The following is a 6,681-nucleotide window of genomic DNA, read 5'->3' on the forward strand; positions in this document are numbered from 1 at the left end:
TGGACTAGATGGCCTTTAAGGCCACCTGAGCAGAAGAGGGCAAGATGAACTCCTATCCCTTTCAAAACTCCTTCTTCGTGATGCCATATGGTATGGAATATCCTTTTGTTCAGTTTACATCAGCTATCCTTATTCTGTTTCCTCCCAGCTCCTCGGATCCTTCCCTACAAACAGCTCTGTACAACACAACTTGGAAGCAATTACAAACATCAGTGTGTTATCAACACTGTTTTTCTCCTAGAACCAAAACACAGCATCATACCAGACAATTTGAAGGAATCAAGTCCATCTCAACTGAAACTAAGACAAATGACCATGATCTTGCACCTTGGATTTGTCCCCAGGCATCAGAAGCTGCTCAGTACCTGTCCTGTGTATCACTGCACAGCGTTTTTAATAGGAATTACAGGTAAGAAGTTAATTGCATGTAAATCAGGAGGTAAGGAGATGTTGGAGAGAGGTATAAATGAACAATTACACAGCAGCATATTTGAACAACATAAGCACTGTTTTAATAGATTCGCACACATTGGAAACACAATTTTGTATAGAGTTTTAGAGTTTTACACTAGGATGCCGTGAACTCCCATAATTACTTAATTTCTCTTTGATATGGATAGATGAAAAGGCTGTCTCCTCCACCGAAACCCTTTAAGCACTTTTCCATTGCATGTATCCATTATGCAAAACGAGCTTGACTACCATGTGACTGACAAAAATAAATTATGTATGGCTGGAGCAACTGAAAGCTTCCTAGTGGATGGAGTTGTGTTACATCAGAGCTCTGCTTTTCAGAAACTCCCATGGCTTCCCAGTGCTAATTAGCTGCTGAAGCTCGGCTATGACACAGCCTCACTTTCTTTGTTGTGACAAGGCGACCTAAGCCAACATATTGGTAGACAGCAATACTAAAAGTGGAAGGGGACAGGGGACCAGAAAATACAAATTTCTACTGGAAAGCTGCTGGTTTTCTGGTTTCTCTGTGTAGCTTGCATTTAAGGAGCAGTACACACAGATGTCATGTATAATGCATGTTGGTTTTAATCCGTAAAGCCTCACGCTGTGTTGAAAACCCCATAGGAAGATGCTGCTCATTCACAGAGCCCCTAACCTTGAAAATGATGTCTGCCCAAAATATGCAGACTATAACCAGCACAGTATCATCAATAAATGTAATCGGTTGCCAACTATGGAAGCTTCACTCAGTTCTTAATTGTTGTCCAGTGCTGTATCTCCTCTTTGCTGACCTTCTCTTTGTGCTGCTGGTACCAGGATGCACAGTCTTTGCTTATTCAGGCACAGCAATAGCAGTGACCTCCCAGGTTATGGGTCTGAGGAAGATGAAGTCTCATCTGCTGCCAACAACTACTCACTCATGTTTTTGTACGTGCCTCAGTCTCAGTTTAAGTTCTCAAGATCCACAGCCAATGGATGACTTTCTGGACCTGCCCCAAATCCCACAGCATTTATGAAGCTCCATAGGCTCCAGAGCAACAAAAACCATGTACAGTTTATCTCAAAGAGAAAAAATGATAAACAGCCCATTTCTATGATGACAGACTGAAAGCGGGGGCAGCCACATGGATCAGAAGGTCCCTGAGCAGCACCTGCTGCTCGAAACTAAGTTTTGATGAGAGGAAGTAATGCCGCCCAAAGAGATTGCCCAATTACTGCCCAGGGCTTAAGATGTATGAAGAAGTAGGTCACAGAGTTTCCCTTGCCCAATTTCCAGGTCACAGTAATGAGATAAACGAGTGTGTCCTGTTCAGGTCTCTACACTTCACCATTATTTGACTGAAGTATTTTCAGTTTCTCAGAAAATCTCTCTTTAACCTTTCAATTAATTCTAACACTTTTCAGCAGAGAGAGAAAAAAAAATCAGATTTTGAATACCAAGCTATTAGTAGAATTTGGCTGAAAACCTGAAATCTGTTTCTTCAGTTTAATGCAGTCAGATAGGATTGAGTGGATGTACACTAGGTTAAACTGCGGCAAGCTTTTATTCTTGCATAAGCTGAATGTTGCAAGGCTGTTTATTGCTGTCACGGCCGTCCTCCTTGCATAAAATGAAAGGGAATTTAATGAACATACACTATGACAGAATACAATTTTGACTTAAGATTAGTGTGGTTGAATTGGTTACAAGGCGTGCTAAAGGAGTGCCTTTCCTCTGACTTTCACCCATAACTAGGGTAAGTTGAAATCAAACACGGAGGTAAAGCAGAGGTCTGCAAAATGTTCTAATGAATGTCTTTAAAACAAAACCACACCTTCAGATTACACCCTTCTCTTGTCTGCCCGCATTCAAGAGGAGAGTTATTCTTTGGTGTAGGGGTATATGGCACGTGTAAGAGTTGTTGGAAATGGCTGTCTTGTGACGGAATGCAGAAGTTCTAGCATCTCTCAAGCACTTAACATTCTTGAAACAAGCACCACATAAGATTTTTTAAGCACTTAAACTAAAGTATGTATAAAATATGGTCATGAAAGACAGTGAATTCACTACTGCTTTCCACCATTACCAACAACAATGGAAACACATTGCTAGAATTGTCTGTTTTCCTAGAGTTGCAAAGGCTTAGATGATCTTTGTATAATTCCTTTCTCTGTAAAAGGACACTAAAGGAGACACTAAAGGAATTTGAAAGCTACAAACAAATGAGAAATTCCTCTCCACCACTCTTCCTTCCTTCCTGCCTTCCTTCCTGCCTTCCTTCCTGCCTGCCTTCCTGCCTTCCTGCCTTCTTTCCTGCCTCCCTCCCTCCCTCCCTCCCTGTGATATCCTAGGGACAAAATGTCATATGTTTGAAGATTTACTGATTTTTCCTTCCTCTGAGATCTGAATTACACCAACAACATGGTGTTATCTCAATCTGATCAGTTTATCATGTACAGAGCTCATCAGAGCACTTGCTACATTTTAGAATAAATCAGCTTGACAATTCAGAAAATATAAAAGGCTCTGTTTGGTTGTGCCATGACACAGAGCAACAGCATAATCAAAATAGGATTGCAGTCACCATCTCCTTGAGTACAATGCTTTGACTTCCCAGAAGATTGTGTCCTTCACAAGCCACCCACTTACATATGAATGCAAATGAGCAGAGGAAGGCTTCTCTTCAAGTTGCCTGAAGCAAATGAGCTCTGTAGTACATGGAAACCCAGTTCAGCAAAGCAAGTCAGCATGTGTGTAAGACCGCTTCATTTTGGCAAAGCATTTAAGAATGTGCTTAACTTTAAATATGTACTTAGCTGAATGGTTTTGCTGAGTGGGGATTGATGGCTGAATTAAGGCATTAAACATTAATGACAGAGCTGGGAACACAAAATAATATGTAAATGAGGATTTGTCGGGACTAGACCAAACTGATTCAATGATGCAACCATTATATGATTAAGATCTCTTAAAAGACATGAAGCCATTAGAAAGGCTTTGGGCCTGCTGACTTGAGGTGGGTGACAAGCACTGAGAGTTACTCCAGACCTTGCACCAGCTCAGCTCAGCTGCATTTAAGGTGCCTGGGGCTGGGGGGGAGGGGGGAAAGAGGGGTTGGAAATTGGTGGGAATCTCTTCCACACAGTGGCTGAAGCTCTGAAATCTGTTGGAATGACTTTATCCAGACAGGGCAGCCCTTTATCCAGGGCAGCCCTGCAGTGTTGGCTACCAATTTCCTCCTGGCTAGGATGAAGAAGGCCCTTACTATGGCCATGTTTCCAGGTGTCTCTGTGCTCCTTGATATCAGGGACTTCTGGCTGCCTTTGGTCCTGCCATGAGTGGCAGCAGGATCTACTCAGGCAGCTCAGTTCCTCTCTTCCAAAGAGACTTTGGTCTTTGCCAGTTGTCCTTCATGTTCCCAGTGCCTATGAAAGGATGGCTAGGGAACTATGTGCTGTTCTTTCCATCGTGTGCTGATGACATCTGCTCTTTCTATTTCTCTCTTCTCAGATCCACTCAGGGCAGCCAAACCATCACACAGTGACTCATGGAGATGGAGATGTGGATAAGAGCTAGCTGCCCGTCTGTCCACAAGTGACTGAAGTAATGCTTGCTGGAGAAAGCAACTGGTTCCTTCCTGCCTGACAGAAGATGAGTTTGCTCCTCCAAGTCAAAGCAATATTGTGCTTCCCTTGTTCATTCTTTTCGTGGCTTTTGTTTTGTTTTCAAAATCTTGCATGGAGTTTACTTTCTGTTAACAATGTGTTTTGCAGGATCTGCTAAAAGCTGTGAAATAATTGTGCTGGTTTTGCATGTTACAATAATTTGAACAGAAACAAATTATTATTATTTTTTTCCTTACAGGAAAAGCTATGGTGAGTTGTTTGGTGAAGTTCCACCTGTCTCAGAGGCTGGATAGACCAGCAGCTCTGCCGTTTGTTCTGTGTCTGATTTACAGAACACATGCCAGTGATTTTTGGCTGTGTTTGTGCATCAGAAATGTTTGTGCAGAGAATCAGTCAGTTTCAGAGGAAAGAATGGAATCAAACGGAATCAAGGGTAGCTTTGAACTATGATCAACGTGAAGTCCATTTAGAGAAGGTTTGAAAAGAGAGAAAATTTATCTTTCTTGCGCTAAACTGAATACACAACTTCATTGTGAAAAGAGGTGCTTCCAAACATGAATCTCATGTGCTCAATTTCAAACATGAGTTAGAAGCCAGCTGAAAAATCATAGCAAGGATGCTCAATGTCTGGAAACCAGAGCAAAAACCATTTCATACCATTGGGGACTTATGATCTGAAGCATCTGAACCTTACAGCAAACACTATTTCTTGCACAGAAAGTACATTTCTTGTTTTGAAATACATGTACAGCTTTTGTAATATTAGAGTATTACATATGGGAAATCTGGAGTATCCATTATTCCTGTGTTCAGGTTAAAAATGAATCACTTTGAATGAGCATCATGTTTTTTTGTTTGTTTGTTTTGCATTTATTTTATACAACATTGGGAAAAAATAAATTAAAAATGACAGATGAAAATATTCTATTTCAATAGCTAGGTCGTGAAATAATTTTCTTGGAAGTGTGTGCTGAAAGCTTCAGTGTAATAAGTTTGATGTAATTAAATGATGATGGAGTTAGCAGTTAATCTCCTCTGAGAATGACTTCTATTACAACAAATAAAAATCCTGCCCTAATTGTTCTCTGAATATAAAGCAAGCATTACGTGATTGATGTAGCTCCATCTTCCAACCATCTGAATTTCTCAGAGCAAAGTGGTACATCAAAGAAATATTTCATGTTTAGAGTCAGAAATGATATGACTAAAACTAGAACTGTATGCAGTTGTATAACTGTTCTCCAGATTTGTAAAGCTTTTATTCTGACAGTTCTTTTACAAGTCCTGTTTCATCCTCAAGACTACAAAATATCACTGGACGTAGCACTATTTATGACATTTTCATGTAATATTTGTGTCTAAGCCCCACAGTAAATTCTAGGGAGGGAAAATACCATAACAGGCTTAATAAACATTATGACTTAACCGTCGTAGAATAATCAAACTTGAAAGCCTCAGGATCTGAGATGTTCAGATCTACCAGGACCCTGTTTGGAGTAGGGGTGGACTTAACATCTCCAGACATTTCTCACAACCTAAATGGTTTCAGGACTCTATGATTGCTGCATGGTCTCTTCTTGATTGCCTTGAGTATTTTTGACTTGTCTGCCTTTGACTTTTGTTCAGCAGAGCACTTCTTTACTTTGTGAGCAATAGCACTGCTGTTACTAGGGCAGCATAGGGATACAACTCCAAGAGATCTTGTAAAGAGAATGAGTATCCTTTTCTGTCGACCACTTGATGCAGCTAGAACAAATACAGTTACCAGGAGCCTACATACATCTACGTATATTCACAGTTTTGATCCCAAAAAAGCAGCAAACACCAAGCTGAATACAGGTTGGGAACAATCGCTTTGTTCAAATGAAAGCATATTTCTTTCTTGCTGTATAGCAAATTGCATTAGACTGATACAGATTAGCACGAGAAAAAACATCTTTTCAATAAATTTATACAAAAGGCTCCACTGGAATAAATTAAAAGATCAAGCTTTGTGAAATATTTGGTACAAAATCCCCATTGACCTTTTTGTGTGCTTTTATTCCTTATTTTCTTCTACTGTGCTGCACTGATGTGAAGGAGTTCTGAAGAGCACTGCAATGTGAGCAGAGTTGGTGGGCCACTCTGGCCAGCCAAAATCCTCCATTTGTAGTCCTGATTTGTGATCCTGGTCTTCATAGAATCACAGAATCATCAAGGTTGGAAAAGACCTCCAATATCATCCATTCCAACTGTCCATCTACTGCTAATATTTCCACACAAAATCACATTTTGTACAACATCTAAACTTCTCTTGAACACCTCCAGGGATGTAACACCACTCTTTTGGAGAACAAATTTTTTCTAACATCCAACCTGAATCTCTCCTGGTGCAACTTGGGGCCATTATGTCTAGTCCTATCGCTGTTACATGGGAGAAGAGGCCAACCCCCCATCTCACCACAACCTCCTGTCAGGTCATTGTAGAGAGTTACAAGCTCCCCTGAGCCTCCTCTTCTTCAAAATGATCCCATTTTCCTCAGCTGCTTCCCATAAGACTTGTGCTCCAGACCCCTCACTGCTCCACTGCCCTTCTCTGGACACGCTCCAGGGCCTCAATGTCTTTCTTGTAGTGAGGGA

The sequence above is a fragment of the Tympanuchus pallidicinctus genome, unplaced genomic scaffold, assembly GCF_026119805.1.
Source record: "Tympanuchus pallidicinctus isolate F22 unplaced genomic scaffold, pur_lepc_1.0 scaffold6, whole genome shotgun sequence".
NCBI classification, from domain to species: Eukaryota; Metazoa; Chordata; class Aves; order Galliformes; family Phasianidae; genus Tympanuchus; species Tympanuchus pallidicinctus.